Here is a 10,406-nt window from a genome sequence, read left to right on the forward strand (position 1 = left end):
AAGTCGAAAAATTCATTCAAGGTAAATTCCCTCCTCGATCAAACCTGAGACATTTGATTTTCCGATCTGATTCATTTTCAACCAAGGCTTTGAAAGCTTTGAACTTTTCAAAACCTTCATCTTTATGCTTCATAAGTCCTATCCAACACATCCTGGAAAAGTTTTCGATGAACAATATAAAGTATTCTTCTCCTTGAGGTGAATTTTTCCTTGATGGACCACAGAAATCAGTATGGACAAGTTCAAGTGGCTTATTAGCTGATCCTTCCTTCTCAGGGAAATGTGTTCTAGTTTTCTTACCAAATTGACATGATTTGCATATTGTATTGTCTAGAATTCTGATGTCAGGAAGATCGCGAAAAACTTGATATTTGCATGCTTTCCTTATCTGAGGGAAGCTCAGATGCCCCAATATTCTGTGCCATAGCCAGTGTTCATCATTTTTTCTTAGATAGCATTATTGCTATCCTCCCTTGAGTATGTATAAATTATTTGGAGTTCTTATGCCTTTGATCATTGTTTCTCCTGTATCAAGCTCATGAACAATACATCCATTTGATCGAAATACTACCTCATTTCCTTGATCACACATTTGAATAACACTCAATAGATTATGCTTTAAGCCATCAATATACATAACATTTCCAGCTTTGACCTTTTCTTTTAAAAGAACAGAGCCTTTACCTTTTATGAGTGTAGGGGTGTCATTTCCAAATGAGACCTTCCTTTCATTTTCTAAGGCACTATATGATTGAACTTTTTCTTTATCACCTGTCATATGTTTTGAGCATCCACTATCGATGTACCATGCAGTTCATTCTTTCTCCATGTTTTGGGACCTAATGAATCTTGCTCCTTTTGAGATGTTTTTCGAAACTTACTCCCGCATTCAGAATCTTCATGACCGAAGTTGTTACAAATAGAGCATTCTATTTCATTTTCAAGAGCAGAAAAATTATTGTAGGTCCTCTTCATGATCCCAGTCATACTCCTTTGATTTTGTGTTTCTCTAGTCATGATGGTCTTGTAGGCAACACATTGAGCAACTTTTTGTCCAAAGTTATGACATGAGAAACATTGGCCATTAAAAAAATTCTGCAATTATCAAATCTATTGACCATGTGATTGTAGTTTCCATTGAAATTCATTCTTGAAGCAAAATGGGAATGATTTACCTGCAGTTGGTTGTAGCTTATGTTCATCCTTGAAGTAGATTGACCCCGATTTACCTGGTTATCCACTTTATGCCTTTGCTGATGATTGTCAACCTGTTCACTTCTCCTTGCTGCATCAAGATAACTTTTGGAGGTGGATGGATTCTATGCTTGAGATGCTTCTTCAGTATATCCAAGACCTATCTTTATTAGAGGGTAACACTGCACTTTGATAATCTCGTCTAAAGTTTCAGATCCTTTAGCAAATCTAAGATTAAGAGCTTTTGTTTTCTCAATATCTTTTCTAAGTCCCACAATTTCACATTCTAACTTTTCATTGTGTTTTTCCCTTTCAGCAAGTTGGAATGTCAGAGTATCTATAATCATACTCTTTTCTTCTAAACAAATTTTAAGTTTAGAAACTTCTTCATAGAGATCATCTTCATCTATAGCATCCAAGAAATCATCATATTCAAATGCCATCAAAAGTCTATAATCATTACCATGTTCATCTTCATCACTATTTGAAAGTCCATCGTTGTCTTCATGTGTATAATAGCTTTTCTTACTTACGCTTTGTTTTCTATTCCATTTAACCAGTTCCTTTCCTTTATCAAGCTTATCTTTATGAGGAAATTTGGCTACATAGTGACCGACTATTCCACAAGTAAAGAATTTGAAAGGTAACTCACCTCTGAATCTTCCAGAACCCTGTTGAAGGTTCTTGACAAAATTTGATTCCTCCTCTCCTTCTGACATATGTTCTGACTCATTGTATTCTCCTTTTCTTGAACCTTTGAATGCGACTTCTCTCATGTCTGATGGACCCCCCTTTCTCATTTCGAAAGCAGTTAGGATTTGATGCAGCTGTGACATAGTAATATTCTAAAGATTTTGCTTTTATTCTATGGCAGAAACTTTTGGTTCAAACTTAGAAGACAAGGATCTTAGAACCTTTTCAAATAAAGTAACTTCTTTTATCTCTTCACCCAAATTTTTCATGCGATTAACAATCTCATCTATACATAGGAAATAATTTGGTAGACTTTCATCATTGTGCATTTTGAGAGTTTCATATTGAATTCTGAGAGATTGTAGTTTTCCACGTTTTACCTGATCATCTCCTTCATATCTTAGAACGATCTTGTCCCATATTTCTTTGGTGATTTTGAGCTGCATAACCTTGATGAATTCTAATTGTGATATACTCCCTAATAGAGTATTGACAGCCTTTGCATTTGTATCATGTTGCTTTTTACTTGCTGTATCTATAGGAGTTACTACTGGAAATATGTATCCTCCTTCCACGATATCCCAAACTTCTGTTCCAAGAGATTGAAGATAGGCCGTGATTCTTACCTTCCAATAGACGAAGTTGCTCCCATCAAAAATTGGTGGCCTGATGGATGCCTCTTTTTCGTACTTGCTCATGATGATAGATCTTCCTTCAAGAGATCAAGCTTCTACTGAGGGACCTGCTCTGATTCCAATTGTTGGAAATGATACTGAGAGGGCGGGTGAAACAGTATTAGAAATTTAATAATTTTTCATTTCCATAAACAGATTGATATACGCTACTTCTGTTAATTCAACCTCCGTATATATGCGACAATGTTTAGAGAAAACCGTGTATATATTACAAACTTATAATTTAGTTAGTTGATCTTAATCTATGTACCAAAACCATAAAACAGTAATCAAGTGCAGTAAACAGTATAGGAAATCACACACATGAACACAAGATGTAAGGTGGAAACCCAATGTGGGTGAAAACCACCTGCTGCAATTCGTCTCTATCTTCTTTTAATAAGAAACTTCTTTTTACAATATTTCTATACTGGTGCAGTCTTATACCAGTACAGAGGCTTCTAACTGCAGAAGGCTACAACCTTCTCTCATTCTCCAGCTTCTCCTGGAAGGGAGCTACAACCCCCTTAGCTCTTGTACTAGCTGATGTACTAGTACGTAGGTGCTGGCCTACAGATGGCTACAACCTTCTCTTTTCTTCTAGGGACCATGTTTCATAAATTTTCAGACTGGATCCATCAATAACATCAATCAAACGTTAAATATACCTGCATCAACCAATCTTCTTTGCACGAACCAAAACTAAATCAAACAATCACTTCTCTGACTGTTATAGCCAAAATACAGTAACAGTAACCAGAAACCAATCATGAACCTAGAACATTATTGCAATAATCAAAAGTAGCTAAAACATATTTTATGGGATGTACACTACTTCAATACGTAGAACCTACGTGCATATGCTTCTATATCAAGGCAAACCTGCGTATACGTAGTTTTGAATTACCGAACCAGCGTGTATACGCACCTTTGTTGTGCTGAACCTGCGTACAAATCTGTAAAATATAATTTACCCTTGTCAACTATTCAGACATCAGTTTTTCCCAGATCATCAGATTTATAGATCAAGTCATTGCGCCAAATATAAAAGATCAAAATCACACAAAGATACTTCTCTTCAAGCCTTAAGATCTTGACCCATCAATAGAACTTATCCTTCTTCTAGCGCTAAGGTTCCTCCTTGATTTAGATCCCGCTATGCATCATAACCCAATGACCAGTATACTAGATATTTCTTTTCTAAGATATTCAATCCTTGAGTGCCTTTGCCTAATGATTTCCTCCTCCTTTTATAGTCTTAGGCCTTACTCAATACGATGGTCTGAAACCACTTAGAACCAATACCTGGGTCCAAATACCTGGGTTCAACACTTCAGACGAGATACGATGGTCTAAAACCATACATCGAAATACGAAGGACCAAAGACCAATTTTTCAAAACTATACACACTTTTCTGTGCATGAAAGTGCCTGTATACGCATACACGCCTTTTGTTCTGTGAATCTGCATCTATACACATCTTGGTCAATGGGAACCTACATATACCTCCTCTTCCTTTATTCTGAGAGCCTGTGATCCTAAACTGTCATCTGAGTAATTTACCAAGTGAGTTGCGATCAAGGACAATACCTGTGCCATAGTGCCAACCCTATGTCATAATGCCAACATCGTGGAGATGGATCAGATCTAATAGATCTAAAACTACCACATATTGAATAATTTGTTTATGGTTTGATAGATCTATGATGATTATATTATGATGTATGTCTATAACAAATTTGTATGTTGAGATTTGGGTTTGATAACTGTTTTATTGTGCAGCGAAGGTATGACTCAGTGATTATAGATATGTACATTGGTTTTTCATTGAGAAGTTGCATACATATATGGATCTACTTCTGAGTAGTCATGTATATATTCTGCAGTATTTCCATATCTATACGTAGGTGTGCTGAATGGGAAGCACATACATACATAGAAGTGAGTTATAAGAGTCACATACAACTACTAGGGTTTTGCAGTATTAGCTTTTATTTATTTCTTATCACTTCTGTTATGTTTTTTGTTGTTTCTCAATTTTTTCTCTCTCGTGATAATCAGTGTTTGATAGTTTTAGTTCGGTCGAATTATTTACGGAATGATATGTTATCTAGAGATGATGCTACTGTGACATGATATGTATCTAGTTCAGTGATGTGTGATGGGTTTAGTATGTGATTCAATGTGACAGTGATTTAGACTGAGTTGTTTAGTATTTTGAAATCTATACACAAGTTCTCTTAAGGAGAAGTGTGTACATTTGTAGGTAAAACTCAGAACAATAGTGTATATATTTTTACATATTGTTGATCCGGGTCTATAGTAGCAACAAATGGTTTCTATGATGGGTAATAGTGTTTGGATTGTTGATGATTCATTTGGTTTAGTGATTGAGTTATTTGATACAGTGATTGGTTTCATAATTATTAATTTGTATTGTTATTAAATAATGGTAGTGGATCCAGTCTAAAAATATGATGAAAATTGGCCTACATGTTTGATATTGTGAGTTAGGTGGATCGAGTATGAAATATTATAAAACATGGTCCAGAGAGGTGTTGAGGCTTGGATCCTTCAATGAGGAAGTTGAAGCTTATTTCTAGTGGTGGCTCGAAAATATAATCAGGGGGTTGGAGCTCCCTTTCAATGGGTGTTGGTGAACAAGATCAGGGGGTTGGAGCTCCCTTCGAGTGGGTGCTGGAGAACAATAGAGGTAGTAACCTTCTGTAGGTGGGCGCCTGTGTATTGGTGAGTCCTTGCTAGTACAATATTGTAAGATGTTTTCCTTTATAATAAAATATGAAGAAAGAGATGATGACAGTGGTGGTTTTCTTCCATATTGGATTTCAACATAAAACAATCCTGGTGTCCTCATGTGTTGTTGTGTTTCTTATGTTTGATGGTATATTTTGTTCTTACTATTTTTCAATTAAAGGCTAATGAAGTAATGACACACTAGTTAAATTAAAACATATGAGGAAATATATGAAAATATAGCTAACTAGATATATGTTATCTAGAGATGATGCTACTGTGACATGATATGTATCTAGTTCAGTGATGTGTGATGGGTTTAGTATGTGATTCAATGTGACAGTTATTTAGACTGAGTTGTTTAGTATTTTGAAATCTATACACAAGTCCTCTTAAGGAGAAGTGTGTACATTTGTAGGTAAAACTCAGAACAATAGTGTATATATTTTTACATATGGTTGATCTGGGTTTATAGTAGCAACAAATGGTTTCTGTGATGGGTAATAGTGTTTGGATTGTTGATGATTCATTTAGTTTAGTGATTGAGTTATTTGATACAGTGATTGGTTTCATAATTATTACTTTGTATTGTTATTAAATAATGGTAGTGGATCCAGTCTAAAAATATGATGAAAATTGGCCTACATGTTTGATATTGTGAGTTAGGTGGATCGAGTATGAAATATTATAAAACATGTTCCAGAGAGGTGTTGAGGCTTGGATCCTTCAATGAGGAAGTTGAAGCTTATTTCTAGTGGTAGCTCGAAAATATAATCAGGGGGTTGGAGCTCCCTTTCAATGCGTGCTGGTGAACAAGATCAGGGGGTTGGAGCTCCCTTCCAGTGGGTGCTAGAGAACAATAGAGGTAGTAACCTTCTGTAGGTGGGTGCCTGTGTATTGGTGAGTCCTTGCTAGTACAATATTGTAAGATGTTTTCCTTTATAATAAAATATGAAGAAAGAGATGACGACAATGGTGGTTTTCTTCCATATTGGATTTCCACATAAAACAATCCTGGTGTCCTCATGTGTTGTTGTGTTTCTTATGTTTGATGGTATATTTTGTTCTTACTATTTTTCAATTAAAGGCTAATGAAGTAATGACACACTAGTTAAATTAAAACATATGAGGAAATATATGAAAATATAGCTAACTAGATATATGTTGTTTTCTTTCATCATAGTCACATACATATGCCAGTTTACTTAATTACAATAGTGCACAAAAATATGAATAAGAAAATGAAAGGTTTAAGTGAGCTTTAAAATACTAATTCACCCCCCAGCTCTCAGTGTTTTTCCCAGCAATTAGTATCAAAGCAGGTCACTTGAGTTGAAGCTTAACCACTTGGAGTGGATCAAGGATAGCAAGAAAGAAGAAGATAGCTCCAACGAAGGAGTCAAAAAACTATGGTAGTGATAGTGATATATCAGATGTAGTGACAATTACAAATGTGAGAAGATATTCATTTTTGGAAACACCCTTCTTTTTATTGATCAAGAATGAAGAAGACAGTAACAAAGAACTATAAGGTACGGGTTTTCGTTCTAATTGTGGTCCATTTCCTTGTTTATTAAATAATTTTGATAGTGAATATGACAGGGCATCAACTGAGCTTTGTCTCATGGGTAAAAGTGAAAGTAAGCACTCTAAAGGGAAAACATATTAAAAAATGATGGACCTATAAGCAGAAGAACAAGGCAAGTTAGAAATAATGAAAAATGAAGGTTTGCCTATGCTAAGAAATGATAATTATCAACAATGGAAAGAAAAGATGAATTTTAATCTAATGAACCTTTATGGTTGGTATTTATTATACAATGGCTTCACCAAAAATCCTCCATCAGTCAAAGAAGTGAAAAAGAACAATAAGGCATTAAGTGAAATCATTAATAACATACCTGATTCAACATAAAATAGGTTTATACATTATGCACCTAGAAAGGAAGTATGGTATAAGCTATAGGAAATCCATGAAGAAAAACCAAAGGAAGGTTGTTCATAAAAATAACTATCAGGTAATCTTATTTCTAGTGTGTCAAAAAATGAACATGATGATAAAACATCCTTTGTTATGTCAAATGGTGTTACTGATTCAGAAGAATACATTGTTATGAAACCAACTCACAAAAAGATAGAAAAGATAGATCAATGCCTTAGAATTCAACCTCTTTGAGGGGGCAGCCTCCTTTACATTATACAAATGAACAATTCTTTGATGATACAAATGACAAGACCTCCTTTCTCTATATAAGAGTCTAAGGAGTCATAATACAATGAGATCTGACATAACAATAATAATGTAAGGGCACAATAATAACAATAGTGGGCTTCTATGGGGCACAATAATAAAAATATGGGGACTACATGGGCACAACAATATAGTAAGGGGGTTGTAATAATAACAATAAGGGGTTACACTAGTAGTATAGGGATCTAACATGCCCCTCTCCTTCAAAAAGTGTTGTCCTCAATGCTTGAGTATTTCTTGATGCTTCTGTATAAAATTCTCATCCTTCCATGTGGAATCTTCAACGAGTAAGTTCTTCCACTTGATTAGATACTTTGAAATTGATTGATTCTGTAGTTGTTGACTTCTTAGTTCTGTGAATGCTTCAGGTTCCAATATGATTTTTCCTTCCTTGTGAAGTTCTGGAAATATTTTTGGAACTAGGATCTTCGACAACCTTTGAATGAGTTCCCATCCTGCTTTGACATTCGTCCATTCATCCCTTTCTTTATTTATCAAATTTGGTTGGATAATTATACCAACCTCTACCACTTTCGCAACCATATGTTCAATTTCACTCCTTTGGACACATGGATATCTATAAGGCCTGATGTTTGGGGGAACACTTCCTGGAATCAACTAAATATCATGATCATGATCACAAATATGTGGGAGACCTTTGGGAGTCTTAAATACCTTGGAATTATTGTCTAAAACATTTTGGAGATCTGGAGAAATAGATGATTTCAATGTGGGAACCATTAGCGAACGTAACTTTGCAATTACACCTCGTTTTTATTTATTTAGAAGCTTTTTCAATCCTTTAGAGTTGATTATCTTCCTGGTTTCCCTGTGATACCCCTTAATTCAACTTCCTTTCCTGCCGAAGAAAATTTCATGAAAAGTTCTTGAAAATTAAAAGCTGTTGTACCCAAGGATTGTAGCCATTAGACTCCTAGTACAACATCAGTACCAAACATTGAACAGAAAGCATTGGGCTATTAAATACATATTCTCCCATGGATAGCTTGATATTATGGCACTTTCCAAAGCAATTTATGGTTCCTCCACTTACAACCGTCACTTGACACTCTGGTCTTGGATATAGGAAGCAATTCAATTCCTTACCTATCTTACAATGAACAAAATTATGGGTACTACCCGAATCAATCAACACTATTACCCTTTTCTTCTTGATATGTCCTTCTATATGTATAGTTTGAGGAGTGGTAATTCTAACCAATGCATTACAAGATATGGTCGGATTCATTTCTTCTTTCTCTGGGGTTGGTTCCTGGTGAGTATCCTTTTCTTTAGAAGTTTCTTGATACTTTTCTTCCTGATATTTCAGATATTTCATTGCTTGAACCTTCTTCTTCTTGATATGTGCTTCTATCTTGAGAGTTTGAGGAGTGGCAATTTCGACTAATGAATTACAAGATATGGTCAAACTGATTTCTTCTTTATTTGGGGTTGGTTCTTGGTAAGTATCCTTTTCTTTTGATGTTTCTTGATACTTATCTTCATGATATTTCACTGCTTGAACCTTCTTCTTCTTGATATGTCCTTCTATCTTGAGAGTTTGAGGAGTGATAATTCCTTCCATTTCAATACAAGATATGGCCAGATCGATTTGTTCTTTATCTAGGGTTGGTTCCTAGTGTATATCCTCTTCTTTTGATGTTTCTTAATCCTTTTCATCATTAGGAGGCCTTTCTTGTAGCAACTTTGTCCCACCTTCCTTCAAACCTTCCATGCCTTTCTTCCAATATTCCATGCATTTCTTCCAATATTCTTTCACACCCTTGATATCAGCTTCCATGGCATAGATGAAGCTATTTATCTTTTTCTTTTCTAGAATATAATTTACCCTTATATTCAATTTTTGAAAGTCCTCAATGTGCTTTTCCATTGAACCCTTTTGTTTTAGATTTATCAATTGGCTAAAGAAGGTGTTACTCTTGGTATCCTCATAATGTGCTATCATTTCCTTCATGAAAATGGACCACGTGACAAGTGGTTTACGAGAACAAGGCCCTTTATACCATAAAAATTGATTCACTTCTAAATAATTAGATGCAATACATACCTTTTGTATCAGTGGTGCACCATTTAGATCGAAATATTTCTCCATCTGTAGTATCCACTTTACTGGATCCTTACCATCAAAATTCCTCATCTCGCTTTTTCTTGATTTTAAGAGCTCAGTCTTGAAACGACTATAACTCTCTAATTTCAGATCTTTAAGTTCTAAAATTTTGTCCTATAATAGCCCTCTGAGTCCTCTTTCTAACTTTTCAATTGCAATTTGATTCCTGAAGAAAGATTTATTCCCAATCTCCCGTGATGACTTAATTATAGACTAGTTCTGTAGAGTGAACTTCTACGTCGTGTCATGTGTCACTATTTCAACCTTAGGTTCTAAAAGTTATACCCAAACAAAGCACAATCCATCCTCTTTTTGTAACTTATAAAATTTCAATCTGATGATTAGAAAGAACATTATGATGATTTTCCCAAGGTGACCTATTTGGAATGTAATTCGAGGCTTTGCAAAAACCCTAAATTGCTCAGATTATATCTCGGCAAATATACTGAGATATGATCTGAAATTCAGAGCTGAGGTTTAGACCTATCTCTTCTCAAATGGGTTATTTTTTAGCTTTTGAAACTTTGTAGCGAAAGATTTTATAGCGAATATTTGATGATGACTTGTTTCAGATGAAATTCTGGAGCTTACAAAAACCCTAACTTCCTCAGCTCATATCTCTGAAAATATAGCGTAAAAAGATCTAAAATTTGGATGCGAGGTTCATACCGCTTTCTTCTCAAATGGGTTTGTTTTGTAGATCCTGAAAAT

The sequence above is a fragment of the Pinus tabuliformis genome, chromosome 4_1 (assembly GCF_031772625.1).
Source record: "Pinus tabuliformis cultivar Carrire ecotype Pingquan chromosome 4_1, CPIR1, whole genome shotgun sequence".
In the NCBI taxonomy this organism is placed as follows: Eukaryota; Viridiplantae; Streptophyta; class Pinopsida; order Pinales; family Pinaceae; genus Pinus; species Pinus tabuliformis.